Source organism: Neodiprion fabricii, chromosome 1, assembly GCF_021155785.1.
Source record: "Neodiprion fabricii isolate iyNeoFabr1 chromosome 1, iyNeoFabr1.1, whole genome shotgun sequence".
Taxonomy (NCBI): Eukaryota; Metazoa; Arthropoda; class Insecta; order Hymenoptera; family Diprionidae; genus Neodiprion; species Neodiprion fabricii.
Genome location: NC_060239.1, coordinates 37977253 through 37993638, shown reverse-complemented (window position 1 = coordinate 37993638; position 16386 = coordinate 37977253). Strand labels below are relative to the sequence as shown.

General features: G+C 40.9%; 1 protein-coding gene and 1 long non-coding RNA gene across 3 annotated transcripts in view; one reads left to right on the top strand and one right to left on the bottom strand.

The window, feature by feature from the left end:
* Nucleotides 1–16386, top strand: part of LOC124187228 (protein grainyhead) — a 74520-nt gene that overhangs the window by 9146 nt on the left and 48988 nt on the right. The gene's annotated exons all lie outside the window — the stretch shown is intronic.
* On the bottom strand, nt 655–8634 carry LOC124187328. Its single transcript, XR_006871873.1, has 3 exons — nt 8495–8634; nt 4989–4990; nt 655–668 (listed from the first exon to the last, which is right to left on the bottom strand). It is a non-coding gene; the product is annotated as an uncharacterized LOC124187328 (long non-coding RNA).

Here is a 16386-nt window from a genome sequence, read left to right as displayed (position 1 = left end):
GGTCAAAACTTGGAAGGATCAATATTTAGAATGGCCGATATGCGAGATAAAATAACGAAGGATGAATTGTTAGAAATCTTGATTTTCGATAGCGTCACTTGTTGGAATGACTACTTACGTTATTTTATTTTCGCATGTTTGAAATTTCGATATATCGTACATTCCGGATATCGATACTTCCAAGTTACAAGTTCAAGTCTTAGCATTAACTTAAACGCAGCTGTTGTAAAAGAGAAGTCTAGTAACACCGAGAATGCCAACAACATCGGGAACTGTTTTTTAGATCGTCTACATTCTTCACACGCATTTCAATTACAAGGGAAATCAAATTGGAGAAGCATTATACATATAGGGTAGATGGACCGGTTTTGGTCACTGCGGTACAACACCAGTTGTGCCCATATTCATTACGTATAATCTGAGGTCATGGTCACGACTGGTTACAGAGAAGTGCTTTGATCTAACTGAACACTAATTTGTAAAAAATAAATTTTTACCAAGTGACAAATACTTCTGGCTAAAACTTTTACGATATAAATTTGATTTTAGTCACGAATCAAATAGTCGAAGTGATTTAAAGGTTTCCACAAATGTTGTGTCCACCCCTGTTTCTTTCCATTTTCGGCGCTCGCATTCATTGGATTATAGAGTAATCGACGTTCTTCCGACTAAGATTTTCTCTCCTTTCCAAACGGGATCGGAGCTCCACGCCCCGAAACTGCAAACCGATTTCCCCTCTTTTCCCGACTGGCGCCTGTCGTTTCGGACATCTCGTTTAAGTACCATGCAAATTCGATAAAGCTGAGGGTTTTCGTTCGAAAGCTGGAGGCAGGATAGCAACGGTTTGTCAGATCCGACGAATACAGCGTAGGTACTTTACACGTATAACGTCGGCGAGACAGAAGGCAAGACAAGATGGCCGCCGGTCCGCAGCCACCGCGGTCCAGCCCAAGGAAGACGCTGGACGCCGTTCGGTTCGGTTCCACGCCTCGTCTCTCCCGTTTCATAATTCCTCCTCTCTCTCTCTCTCTCTGGGTCTGCCTTTTTTTTCCTCTTCGTCTTCCTCTCTGCGTGCACCGCTCCTCGAAGCGTCTGTACACACAACGAGTCGCGGGGTCACACGTTTGGGTCTTCTTCGGTGGAACGTGAGGCGAGCTTTTCGTAATGAGAGACTGTCGGGAAAGTCCAGGATGCACCGAATAGATGGAAAGTATTTTCTACAAGTATGTCGTGAAAATTGTTAAGAGGCACGAGGCCTCACCCGTATAAAATTGTGATTTCGGGTCTGATATAATTTTAATTTAGTTGGTTATAAACACGTTGAACAATATTCCAAAGGGTGTAGGTACTTTGTGAGCCAAACATTCACTTGCTTACAAATAATTAGGTTTAAGCGAACGTATCGGAATTCCATACAATCACTAACATCGGAGCATTGGTTCTTTGATTCAATTGCTTTTACTATCGAATATTTGAGGATCTTTGAATCCCCAAAATATTCGGTTGGTTCGATCAAAGTTCACTCTAGTCGAGAAAGTCTTCTTCGAGTCAGGTGAATATTTGTCCTTATAAAGCGTTTACTGGTTAGAAGAAAAAGAACAATTGAATCAAATAACCCCTGCATTGATCTTGTTGAATTTGTCAGATTCCAGTGTCTTGTATAGTACTTACTTTTAAAATAGCAAAATTCAATTGGCATCTTTGAAAGCTGAATTACTTTGATTTCCATTCGTTTCGTGGTTAATTGATCTAAAAAACTACGCGATGATTGGGGTGTAGAAAAAATGGTGTCTACGATGTACCCTCAAGGCAATATCTACCTGTACCAACTTGCATGGTTCATAAAAGTCAATGTGTACATCGAAAAAAAGTCAGCTGCGTTGCTGCAGACGTTAGAAAAGCCTAATGACGTGATGCATTATACGTAGACACGATACCCGTGTTCACAAGTTAGTAAATGATAATGCATCCTGATGTATGTGGGTACCTTGTACAACAGAGACGAGTCTGGAAGTATAAGCGTTGCATGGTTTATGCATAGAAACTTCTTATTTATAAAACCTTCGTTAAGTCAACGGTATTATTTGATATATCGTGAGAATGTGACTGACATTGTATCGGGACTAGATTCGGTGTTGAGATCCTAGAAATTTCCAGATTCACCTGTCATACACTCCCCGCGTATAAATCGGAGAGCAGTGATCAATCGCTGTGGAAACTCGTCGAACTATTTACGCGTACTTCGACAGCTAATGGTCTGCACTCCGAAGGCGTGTGCAGTTGGCGATAGAAGTCGTTCTAACGTTGTTTCTTTCTATTATGCACACGCCTCGAAGGTACTTACAACCGTGGCTGGCTCTACCTATTTGGAAAAAGAAAGTCGATTGCGAATTCCGTTCCGATTCCACTCCGCGAACCATGCGGAGAGTCAGTCGCGATTTTCACTCGACCGACCGATCGTCTGATTTAATTTTGCCCGAGGGTGATACCTTAATTTATTGTACCGAGTATTACGCCTCGATCGGTCGATCCGATAAGAAGCGTCAAGTCTCCCTGTAATGGGGGAGAAAATGTTCAAGATCTTTTGTTTAAAAAACCATCGATCATTTCGAAACTGCAGCTAATTTTGACAACGCTCGAATGTCGAAGATGACGTGACTCGTCGTTCGATGGGATGAGGCGCTGTTAAAAAGACATAAATATCATACTAATTCGCTTAACCGTAAAACTAGAACTGGAACTTGAACTTGATCGTAAATTGCACAATTATTGTTCTTACAACGCCGAAGGCTCAGACCAATTAGAATCTTACGGAGGGAAAAAGAAACTGTGCCACTCTTTGTTAAATACTGTACCTACTCATTCCACGTGAAATTGTTCGCTTCTTTTTATTCGTTTCGAATGAATGATCACGATGATAAAAAGTTTACTTCACGACAGATGACAGAAACATTCGGAAAAAAGTTTTACAATTCTTTTGTTAACGTAGTCGGGAGAAATTGAGGTAGAAAGAAAAATAAATTTTTGACTTCACACCTCAGGATGCCCCCTGCAACGGAGTTCAGAGTATCTCGGTATGTATTCTCGAGATGCAGTCTTGGCGAAATTAACATGATGTGAATTGATGAATGTAATGAAATGCAAATATCTACGTTACACGTACACGTTTATGATAATACGCAATGTATACAGACAGCGTTCAGTGACTCATCCCAAAGACTGTCGTTATTCTGAAAGGTCGTACTGTTTACGACATTGAAATCTCTCTCTTCCTATTTCCACCAACATTTCTATTTGCAATACGTACGATTCGGCGTTGAATTGAAACACGTAAAATCGACGCATCCGAAACCTTAAGGAAATCAAATCCCGAGTCTGATGAATCGTCGAGTCCGCCGGCTTATCACGAAACTCTCACTGCTCGGTGCCACTGCGCGTCGCTGACCGGGATAAATGAAAGGTGTAAAATCGGTGTCTGCGGTTTCGGTCAAAACAACTCGAGACCCAGACTGCAGAGTTGTCCGCCGGTGGACCAGAACCATTGAAAAACGCTGTGTCACCTGCAGCCAGTCTGTAATACCTGCTCCATGCTCGGTACACGGATACATACACGTTCACACACGACTCCGGAAAGACTTCTTCTCGACACTTGGACCTGCCTCAACCCACGTTTAGGCCGTTGTACACCAGCCTAACCTACGCCAACTCTTGTCCGATGAATTTCGTGCACCTAGACCACGATCGTCGGAGTCTGGACCATTGGACCAAGTCGCCTCAAGTCGAGCATCGTCCACCAACACCGGCTTCGGTGTTACCCCGCAGGACTGGGTCATTCGAGCGTATTACCCACGCCAGAGTTTTTGTCGGCTCGTCTCGGATCTCCTATTATAAAGCGGTCGAAACTATTGCCGCAAAAGAGAGAGAGAGAGAAAGAAAGATGGAAAGAGGATGCTCGGGATGCTGGCTCGTTATGATCGTACTTTTTTCTATAATCTCGACTAAACTCTGTTTAGCCGTGACCGACGCCCACTGCAGGTTTTACAGAGCTGTAGACTCGGGTTTCACTTCTCATCTCTTCTCCGCGTCCGATCCACCATTGTAAGTTGAAATACCGGGCTTGAGGTTATTCCTAAGCTGCTGATGCAGTTGTTATGATTCAACATTCAAGCATCTGCAGTTCAGGGGTCGCACGGATTGCCCTCAAACTTGACATAACGGTGGAGTTAAGCTTCAAAGGTGTCGCGTTGACCGTGAAAATAGTAGAAATACCGTGTTGTGGGTTAGACAAATCGTGGATCAAGGTCGAGGACCCGCGAAATCATGCGTAGGTACCTACCGTGATTATAACATCTTTTTTGGATTTCACTTCCTACATTCCCATCTAAATTCACTAAAGTCATTTCACAATGTCGGATTACTTTGCCGATCGGAAATTTCGTAAGATGCCGTAAGATACGAAAATGTACCGATCAAAAGATAGGTTTGAAATTCAAAGATTCCGAAGATGATGAATACAGCCAGTGTACGTTTTTTCGTGTCACTGTTTCTCGCGATGACAGATTCGTACAGTAATTCCGTGTCACGACTCTCGGATACCTGAGAACACCGTTTTAATGGACCTAGTATAATATATGGTAATTTCGAGAAGGAAACGAAGAGGGAAAAAACATAATAATACGCTCTGTCGTAGCTGTGTTTAATACGTAAAGGCTTCTAATATTTTACGTCTGAATAAAAGCTTTCATTACTTCCTTTACGAGTTCTTATCTAGATATCTCGTGTCCAATCAGTTTCAATTAAATCTAGAAACTCACGGCCGAACGTTCGATCAGGAAGTAATTATACCGAAAGGTCGGACGATATATTTTCGATTTATACGACCCTACGGCTTCGCGCAACCTTGAGCCGGCACTGCGTGCATCTTCTCCGGGGTTACCAAATTATACCTAATCGACAGCACGGTTGTTCCCGGATACGCGAGACTCGACTCCTATTCGTGGATCCTCGTTCCTTGAACATACGGAAACTGGTACCTAGCCCGTGAAAAATGTCCATTTGTCAGTCCGCCCCGCGTGTGTGGCCGTTTAGTAACGCACCTGTAGCTGCAACGGGTGTCGCTGAGTTTATAGATATAATTTATGTATAATACCAGTGTCCAGGTTTGAACGTCTCATTGTAAGTTGCGGTCGTATTCGTGGTCGGGTTCAAACCGGGCTTCAAACAGATCGCCGGCAGTTCAGGGTAGCTACGAGTCTCCGGCACCGGTTGCAGGTCGTCCAGATTCCATGGAAGGTCGTTTGCGTAGCCATGGAACGACGCGAAGGCGGCGGCGGCGGCGGTTCGGCTGCGGTGCCGCGGGGGAGACGCGCACCATAAACGTGAAACGTCTGAACTAAACTAGCCGAGTCGCAGCCGCTCCGCCGATGGAAGGAAGCAGCTTTCTTCCTGCGCCTATATAAGCGCACCCAGGCTTACACGTCTTCGTTGTGAAATGAATTATATATACTCGTACGCGCGTGTCGAGGCTCGGCTGCAGATATAACTCCGGATTCTAGTCTACAGCCCCGCCGGCCAGCTCGGGGAATCCCGTCCACGCGACAAGACTCTTTAAGAAAATAAGGAAAGCCCCTGAATAATTCGTTGACTCCGCGCAGCAGCGGCAGCGGAAAGCAACCGGTTCGATTCTTTTTTACTTTACTTATTCAGTCGCTCATTTTTGCTCCTCTTCTGTTTGTGTAGACGAGCGCGTTTCTAAACAGAAATTCTGATTCGGCGAGTCTTGTTGGAAAATGGAGCGGGAAATCTCACTTCGCGTTTATAAAACTCGCTGCAACTTTTTCACGAGTGAAAATCCCTGCTTTTCTCATCGGATTAGAATCTCGGCTGTTGATAGAGAGACTTGCACTCGTTACTTTATGAAAAAACTCGATACATCCCGCGATTCTTACGTTCAATCGCTGAATACATGTCACGGTGAACAAACATGGCGTCCGCGGTATCGATTGTCTTCTTCGACTTCTACGGAAGTCAAAGTTTGCAAATGGAATTTTAAAAAAATTGTTGCCTGAAAATTACCTAGATTCTTGTCTCTTCCGTATATCATTGTATAAAATCCTTCTCCTGACAGCATGACACATTGGTTTCGAAGAATGAGAGTGGAAACGGGTAGGAGCAAACTTGGCCGAGTGTACGGCTCGTGTACCTATGTAAACAGGCCGGTGTACACAAACGATTATTACAAAGTAGTAAAGTATATACAATAAAGGCGTTCGTAGCGAGCACTGAAGCCATATATCTGTCCCACGATCAGCTTCGAATATAACCCCGTCTCGTGACGGCGACGGAAGGGACGGGGAGCGAGTCGGTCCAGTACATAAGGTACCTATACATACATATATATATATATATACGTATGTATACCCAGCGAGCAGAGATACGGCGAGGTCCGATACCCAGGTAAATGGAGCTGTGCGAGTGGCCAAGAAGCGTGTGTTAGGCTCTCTCGCATGAATGCGGCGGAGCGAGCGACGAGCCGGCGGGAGAGTGTTAATCGTAAAAGACAAATACGCATGCGCGTCGCGCCTCTCGCACCCATGCCTTCTATCCGCGTATACGTGCACGCGATAATGCTCCAAGTCGCGACTTTGTGTGGAGGATTATACGCGTTCACGTTGGAGAACATAAGCCGAAGAGTCAAGAGGAGGCCCACTGATCGGGCTGGGTGACCGCCCGACTGGTTATCCGCGCGACCCGCGCCAGAGAAAGCTCTGTCGAAGCCTCCCATGTGGCCGGGTTCTCCACCTATGTAAACCTTTTCGTGTGTGAGTATGTTCGCGTCTTATACAGGGTGTCTCTCGCGTTGTATTGCGGGTGAAATTTTGCACTTTAGAATACGGTGGGTGAGCGGAACGGAAATTTACTTCTGGCCGCCATGTTTAATCTTTGGTGACTCTTAAAAGCCGGAAATCCCGACCGCGGATGACCGTTGTAGAAAATCGAAGGTTGCATGATTCTCTATCAGTCGCTAATCTACTAATTCGATCGCTAAGTCGGACGGCTTTAGTCGAAAACAGTTTTAATCGAGCGTCAAAGACGCGAGGTGAGACTAGGGAATTTTTCAACAACTGTACTCGTGTCTCTTATAGATTTATTTGTTATTTATTTTGACAAGCCATTTCTACGATTCTTCTACCGAACTTTTCATCTTAGATAATATCGTTACGAGTATCGAGATATTTCTGTCTCCATGTGACTCAAGCCTCGAAAAATAACTTTTTTTTTTAAGGTTAACGGTCAGAACTTGCAATTGGTTAGGCACCATGCAGCTATTGCAAAGTGTTCCTGAATGTTAATGCTTACGGGTCTGCTTGTGGAACTGTCCGCAAACACTCGCGCGTTTTTAACAGACTGTTACATACACGCGGTTTATTCAGATATTTTTATCTCGCACACACCAGTGTAACTACCTTCACTTTTCCGCGAGGAAATTATCGGAGCGCCGTTCCGTACACTTTTCCTTGAATCATTATAATATATGTGGGTAGAAACATTGCACTGCACAAATACGAGGATACGGCCCAATCGTTTGAGGAGCGAGGTACGATTTTAAGAAAAATTCAACACACAAGGAAATTAAGAACGAGAGTAAATTCACACAATGGAGTATAGAAATTACATATATTCCGCGACGATATGTCCGTATCGAATGATTTTCCTTGTATCCGTGACGCATAAAAAATGGGCGAGGCTTTTTCATTTAGAAAAACAAAGATTGACCTCGCTAACCACGGTACGTAAGTATATACAGATACGTATACACGTACAGGAACGATAAAAAAAAAAAAAAAAGTGAAACCCAAGAAAAAAGGAAATCAAGCGAGAAAATCGTTGCGCGAATTTAATTGAAACTGTTTATACAGCCACGTCAACGTGTACATCAATTATACCTGAGAAAAAAGTTCACAGTCAACATTTGGTGAACAAAAACTGTTTAACCGACTCGGCGAAAATAGATTTATATTTTTGTCCCTTCACCTGATAATTGTAACAAGTAATATCAAATCAGCGAGAGGAAGTCACGAATAACTCTAGTGCCGATTAAACAATATTAACACCGTCGTAAAATATTCTCGCATCGCGTCGTCCGGAGAACCGTTCTTTTTTTTTTCTCATATCAATGCCAATGCGGTATTAATGTTTTTCGATACTAGTGCGCGAAGGTGGCAATGCCCGCACAAGCGTGAAGGCGCAGCACGAGCCCTAAGACGAGTCGAAGGGCGAGTGTGGCGCATTTACGCGAGATAGGCATTGCCAACTTTCGCACGTGTATCGAACTCTATTTTTTGCTACACCTGTAATGGAAAGTCCGACATACACGATTATATTTACACGAAACCACGGCACGATGTCTGTTCAGTGACGATGTCGAGCACGGCAAGGAGCGACAAACTATTCCGTTGGTGGCGCTAGTGCAGCTGTTTGCGAAACGCGCAACTGTGGATAAAAGCGCGGCCGTCTTTTTCGCACACCGCTAGCAATGTGCGAAGGTTTTTTTCTCACACCGCTAGCAATGCGCGAAAGTTTTTCCCGCACATGTGTATAAAAGACTACTTTCGGTGCTTGTAAATGGTGCATAAAAATCAACTTTCCATGCAGGTGTTGCAAAAACGAATATGCAATGCATGTGCTTAAACGTCAACCGGTGTTCAGACGTTGTGCCGTACAAACACGCCCACCCGAATCACCGAACGAGACACCCTGTAGACACAAAATTGTCTGTGCGGTATCTCTATCTGCCTACCTACCTACCTTCGTGCTTCTACCTACCTACCTACCTACCTGTCACATCCGGATATCTGAGTACGCACCTACACGACTCCCCCCTCCCCCTTCTTCCCTTCGACAGACACACACACACACACACACGCACACACACGAGCGCGTGCACACGTCTATTTCTAACGTACAAACCCGCTAATGGGCCAACTGAAACGTTAAATATCTCTAATTAATTTAAACTCCAGAAAATCTACAAAAAAAAAAAAAAAGAGAGAAAGAAAAAGCGAAGGAAAAGAAAAAAAAATCACACACACGCACACCATTCGTCGCAGGTGTGTAAGGGCGTAGAAAAAATGACATGGAAAAAAAAGCATATATATATATATGCCGAAATTACCCCCCCCCCCCCCCCGCAGCGTGCATACGACATAAATCATTCCATTAAACACCCCGCGAGAAACTAGAGACATAGTGCGAAAGGAGAATAAGGGGGGGGGGATACGATAATTCGACATATTGTCCCACGCTGCATCCGGCGATTCTATGCTTGACGGTGATTTTTTCCACTCGCTGTTTTTCGTTTTTTAAACATATTTCTTACCTTTTTTTTTTTTTTTTTATCTTACTCGTTCTTCGCCTTCGTTCGATTTTCTCTGTCCTCCTCTTACACGATCCTCGTGTACTCCCGTATATATCAGCGTATTTTTTTGCTCTCTCTCTCTCTCTTTCTCTTTCTCCCTCTCGATTTTTGTTTCTTGCTTGTTGTCTCGAATCACGTCGAGTCCGCGTGTGTCCTCCAGCGATTGGCGCCGCAGGGGGGTGAGGAGGAGGGAGGTGTGGAGGGGAGGAATCTCTCTGGCCTTTCGTCGTGTTCGCATACATACGATACATTTATATCTATATATATATATATACACGTATATTATATACATTATATGGTCAAGAATCGTTATTTTTTATCGTATAATACTTATACACACATGTGTAGATATAATGCAGACATATTATATTATACAGACGTGATGTTGGTGCGTATCAAGGTACTCGAACATTTCGCAATATTACAAGCGATTTTGACGAAAAGTATTAAATTTGTACGGTTTACAGATTGCAATATTATAATTATCCATGCGTCGGTAATGTGGAGATTTTTATTATACTTATATACCTATATTCACAATTAGATAACTTTTGTCTAGGAGTATTGTATTACTAATAACAAGTCGACTCGCGTTTTTTCTGAACATTCGATTAGAAACCTCTTTATGTATAAAAGTTTAATACTTAAACATACGTAATATATCGTAATATATATTAATTAATTTTTATAAACGGTCAAGTCCATCGAGTATGGGGGTGATTCCGTTTATCGATTTTCTGTTTCGGTTTCGAGTAGCGCAGTTCTGATCATTTGTTCGAGCGACTGTATGCAAACCTTGAGATTTTATTAAACCGTTAGGCAACGTTTGAAACTAAATAGACGTGTATCACTATCATCTATAATTGTTTTAGGCAGCTCGATGCTTGTATTCTTCAGAGGTATATTAGGTAACGAGGTAAAAGGCAAATTCGGGGAAAACTGACGTGATTTACAACAGGCCTTAAATTTTTAGAATTATTCAAAGAACGACTCGTATCGTATAAATGCGCATAAATCGGAACATAAATTTAGGATAGGTATATAATTATAACGATCAGACGATATTAGCCGATGAATATTTTTACATAACGAGCAAAAATATTCAACCTGTTTTTTTCTTTACCTCGTGAAACATTGTATACGTATTTGTTTTCACTTGATTATTTATTTAATATTTTTTCGCCACTCTCTTTCAACAATTAGCCAAAAAACGAAACGGAGCTATAACGACTACCGTCGATTCCTCTCTGCGGATGAAAAAAAATTCGGTGCACCGCAGATTCAAGGTTTACAATATAAACATACGCCGCATCGTACAATTCTAAATGATCGGTGTGTTAAATAAATAATCTGTTGAAAAAAAAAAAAAATTTAAAGAAATATAATCACAACAATATCTTCAACTCAAATCAATCTAAATCCTAGCCTGATTAACCAACACCGCGTTGCAATTCCAAAGCTGTTTATCGGTATATAACCGTGGCATCGGAGAGGTCGGAGAGGGACGAGGGGAGGGGCGCGTTTTAAAGCGAGAAACGCGCTACGTATAAACGTCAATCAACATAACCTATCGCACCGTTTCCATACTGCAGAAGTAAAGAGAGTGCGGTAAAAAGCTTCGTTGTATACCGGCTCACGCGGAGCAAAGAGAGGAAGAGAGAGGCGGCAGGGGGGATAAAAAGGGAAAGAGATCGCGGGGCAGACGCAGGGCGTGGTCCAGCCTTGCTCTCTCTCTCTCTTTCTCTCTCTCTCGCTCTCTCTCTCTCTCTTTCTCTCTCTCTGCACCTACGGCGCGACTTGTCTCCTCTCCGGGTGTTGGTGCGTCGGGACTTGTGGTGTACATGAGCATACGTATCGTTAAACGATGCACCAACTAACCAATACAGCAAATCCTTGCTCCACGCGCATCGTTCGAGTGAAATCTGCACGCTTCTATATCACTTCTGCACTGCCGCTTGCCGCAGGAATTATATACGTATGTTGCACATACACTTGTACGTGTATATATGTACCTATGTACGATATTGACGATGCAGAATCCGTTTATTCTACGTACGGGGTGACGGTAAGGTCTAAGACTGTTTTATCTTTCTACACATTGAGAAAAATTTCATTTGTTATAGTAGGTTGAAAAATTCGGTAAAACAGGTATCGTTGAGAAAACTGTTTGACTATTGTTGGAACTACGAACGACGAGGTACGCCTAACTTTTTTGGTTATTGCAACGCAAAATCAGTTTGTGAGGTTTACTCTACTTTTTTAGTTAAATAAGACTTTAACGTCAATTTATTCTTGCAGAAGCGTTAAATTTTCGCAACAGTTGCGAGAAAATATAGCAACAGTGATGGTAATGAGAAAGAATAGTAACGGATACTAGACTTTCTGGTAACAGCTAAAAAACTAATTTTCATTTTCTACATAGAACTATATTTTTCGATTGTGATAAAAAATGAAAATAGCCAAGTACCGAGCGGTAACCGGAACTAAAAATTTCTCTCAGTGTACGTAAAAGCGCTTATTTTACATTGCCAATTTATTATTTTCGAAAATTTATGCCCGTCCTTAACTATTTTCATTTTTCACTGCTGACCGGGAAATAAAATGGTTCACGATACAAAGTGAAAACTAGACTCGTGGCTATCTTTTTCTTACAATTGGTAGCACGAAAGGGTTTCAGTATATTTCAATGCAAAAACGACGGTTTTTTCGCAAATTTATCATTGGTATGTTCTCATTTCGCATGATTATTGCAAGCCAGGACTTCCGTTTAATTTAAGAATATAATGAGTAAAATCGAAACGAAAATCGGCAAGCACGAATCGGAGTTTCGCCGATCGTGAAAGAAGAAGGTCGCTGCAGGCTGTCGTTTCGCTAAAGAAGGTCACACTGGATCTTATGTTGCATTTTGCGAAAGCGACGTTAAGGGATCTTGGTTCGCGTAAAATTTAACTGCTGAAATACCGAACGGCACTGACTAGAATCCCGAGATTTTTATTGCTCAACAATAATAAACCGCGCAATATTGTAGAGAAAAAATTAACTATTCATAGAATTATTCTATCGGATTTCGTGTGCCATAGAATAGTATACTTCGATGAATATATACACAAGCTCTGCTCGAAATTCTTCACTGTAAAAATCGGTTCATTCGTTTCTTCTTTTGCAATGGTTAACTAATTGCATTTTCGACTGACTTCAATAGTAACTAAATTAACAAATCGTCGACAACGAGGAACGAGGCGAGGAATTTGAATTGCCAAAAAAAAAAAAAAAAAATAAAAAGAAAAAAAATCCCAATATTTCTTTCACGCTATGCTTCGAGACGCGATAAGGAGCTCGCTGTGACATTGAGACACGAGCTGTCTCCGAGAAATGCCTTCAGGCGTAATCGCAAATATCAAGACGTGGTCGGGAATCCGCAGCACGAGAAGGTCTCACAAAAGGATCGAAGCCGATGGGAACGTGCGAATTTCTCGAGCTCACTTTCTGCGAAGCGAAATAATCGGGAAAGGCCGGTAAGATCGTATAACAATCAACGGACCCAGCGAACTTTTCCTCTACGTCGGAAAGGTTGTATAAATTTGGTTTAAGAAGGAAAAGCCAAAAATAGCACGGGGAAGAAATATTTAATAAGAATTCGCATCAATTACGACCGAACATCGTCAATCGTATTTCATTGTTTTCTTTTTTTTTTTTTTTTTTTTTTTTTTTACGAACGTATTCACAGCATTCAGGCGTCATGCATTACGCAGATTGAATTTTTCCTGCTTCCCAGTTTCCTGGAACTCGATCGGAATTTAGTAAACTTCTTTCATCACCGTTTGATTTGAGAAGCCTGAAACGACGTTCAGGAATTTGAGGATTAGGGAAGAAATAATGAGCAAAATCAAAACATGAAGTTTGAAGTCAAAATTTAAAGGGATCTTAAACTTTTGAGCTCCACCAATATATTTATCAAATTTTACCATAGACTTAAAAAGTTCGGTAAATTGATGTAATAGTACCAAAAATATTTACAAATTTAGTTATAAGGCAATATGTCGTAACATCAAATCGATTTAGGATCAGCCGTAAGTTTTATTTTCAACGTTCACACGAAAAGAAAACACGTGTAAAATATAAAAAATAAATCAATAAAAAAAAAAAATGACGGTCATTGCAGTGCCAGCAGCATATTCTACGGTAGAACCCGTGCAGAATTTATGGTGAAATTTGGAATGCCAATTGGAAACGGACTCCTAATCTTTTACTGACAACAACTATTCTGTTTCATCTATTTCTGTTTTCAAATAAATTATTGTATATATTATAATCTATTCCAGAGATAAAAACAGATGTGGCATACTTTATAAGGCATATTTCGCATTGACAAAACTTCACAATCAGTTTTACCGTAATCGTTCAAATTGGGGAAGCGAGAAGAATGAAAGAAAAAAAAAATTAGACGTTTCACAGTGATTTTCAAAATATATAAATCTAATTTTATCGCGCGATAAAACGGTTAAATTACGTCCAAAATACACAGCATTCTATAACGTAAAATAATTAAAAATGACAAACGAGAAAACCATCTCGTAAGCCAAGAACAAATATCCGTCAACGACAATTAGTGACATTCATTGTCGGTACGTGTACTCGACGATACTTCCAGCGATATTCAAAGAATTGATTTGTATAAAAATCATAAAAATTAACCCAAAAAAAAAAAAGTATCCTCCGTTTTAACGCTTCTCCCTGATCATTATTACAAGACGACCTTCCCGAGACAAGGAAGGTCAGAAATTCGAGCGTCCCTTCTTCCCATAGAGCTTAAAGCTTAAAGGAGGAGCAGGACGACGGTCAAGGGATGATACATAGGGTCAACCATTGCATGGCCGTCTCATACCTACATACCTATATTCCATTATCGAGCTTCCCCCCCCCCCCCCCCCTCCTCTCTCTTTATTTTTACCATGTAACGGGGTACACCGGCATGTAGATTCTCCCCTTCCGGTGGCGTTGCGGAGGGTAAAAGAGCGGCCCGGTATATGGCATAAGCATGGTGACCATCAGGGGAGGCAGAAGCGCAAATATCATCACATGACGCGGAGTACTTGTGCCCTCCAGGTGCAGCTTTGTGCGTGCGCACATAATGCCACCTAAATTATGCTAATCCGTTCGAGGCCTCGGAAATTTCCGTTGATATTTCTTAGACATTATTTACCATATTGTGCGAATTCAATTTTTGAGTTTAGACGATTTTTCTATAGTCGAAAACTCGTTTCAATTCTTCGGTTCGAGCTTCGATGTATTAGGTGTAATGATGCAGAGTATAATAATTTTGCAAACGTTAAAAAAAATCGTTTGAATATTATTGGAACTGCGAAAAACGAGGTACGCCTAACTTTTTTGGTTATTGCAACGCAAAATCAGTTTCTGAGGTTTACTCTACTTTTTTAGTTAAACAAGGCTTTAACGTCAACAGCAATTGTAATGAGAAAGAACAGTAACGGATACTAGACTTTCCGGTAACAGCTGGAAAACTAATTTTCATTTGTTATCTAGAACGATATTTTGTCGATTGTGGTAAAAAATGAAAATAGTTGAGGACCGAGCGGTAACGGGAACTAAAAATTTTTCTCAGTGGAGTTTCATCCTTTCCGGGGAGTAAAAACTATCCTTATTCGAAAAATCACTTGTCCACGTACGTTGACACGTAACAATCTTTCTTAGGCGGAGAAAATATTGCACGCATCGAGGTACGCCTGGAATATCGGCGTGCAGTTGCTTCAATCATTGCCTCTATCGGATATAAATATAAATAACCTCATGTAACGCTTGTACGTATGAGAGATGCGTGGGTGTTCGTAAGTAATGATTCCTATCGATATATTATACCGTTATACGAGGTAATAAATTTGTGTGATGCGAAGGAAGAAATATATCAAGTTTATTATACGGTATGTTATTCAATATGTATATCCATGAATATGTGTAGGTATATTAAAGAAAGGAAGAAAGAAAAAAAAAAAAACATGAGAATAAATTAGTAATATTCGGACACTCTTTAAAATAAATTTCACCATTAGATATCACCAAATTTTTTTTTCCGTCTTTGATTTATAGAAATCGGTATGTATACATATAATATATGTAGGTACGCTGGTATTCGCCGAGGATTCCATCGTTGCGGATTTTTTTCAAATCTCTCATGATTCTTGTAATCATTCATGCGATATGAATGTCTTATAACCTGTAGTTGTACGGGGTGAAAAAATTTAAAACAGTCAGGTGTTCACTTATATCAATATTTAATATGCGCGTGACAATATATCATTCGATCGAATTACAAATCTGTGATTGAGAGTTAAAAAGCAAACGGAAGAAAAAAAACATCGACGTACATCGGTGTATTTTGTTTTACGTTTTTTGCAAATATACGAACGCAAATATAATCCTTATAGGTATGCATATATCTGTAATAAAAGGATCGAAATATTATACAAGATCGAAAATAAAGTTGGTATGTGAAAAAGACAACTCTTATACTTTGCAATCATACGCGCGCCACAGTCGTTATACAAAAATTGACGGGCAAAAAAAGGTGGAGTAAAAAACTCGTAAGAAATCACGAAGTTGATGGACATAAGCATGTAATAATATTACCGATATACGTACGTTATATCAATGATTTTTTTACCCCAGTTGAATATACTTGTAATAATGATATTACTATTTTATGTATAAATATATAGGTAAAAAGTATAATGTACATAATACATATTTCGCTTATTGATTTATACAAGAATATCATGTAACACGTAATGTGTCGTACATTTTTCAACAATCTTGCATTATTGTGACGTATAGCTCAACATATTTATCCCAAGTGGAAGTCTATTCCACGCTTAGTTGAACATTTGATTTTCTTGGAAAATATTGCGTTTTCATTCATAAATCTTATACCTCTATTACGCTATTATACCTGA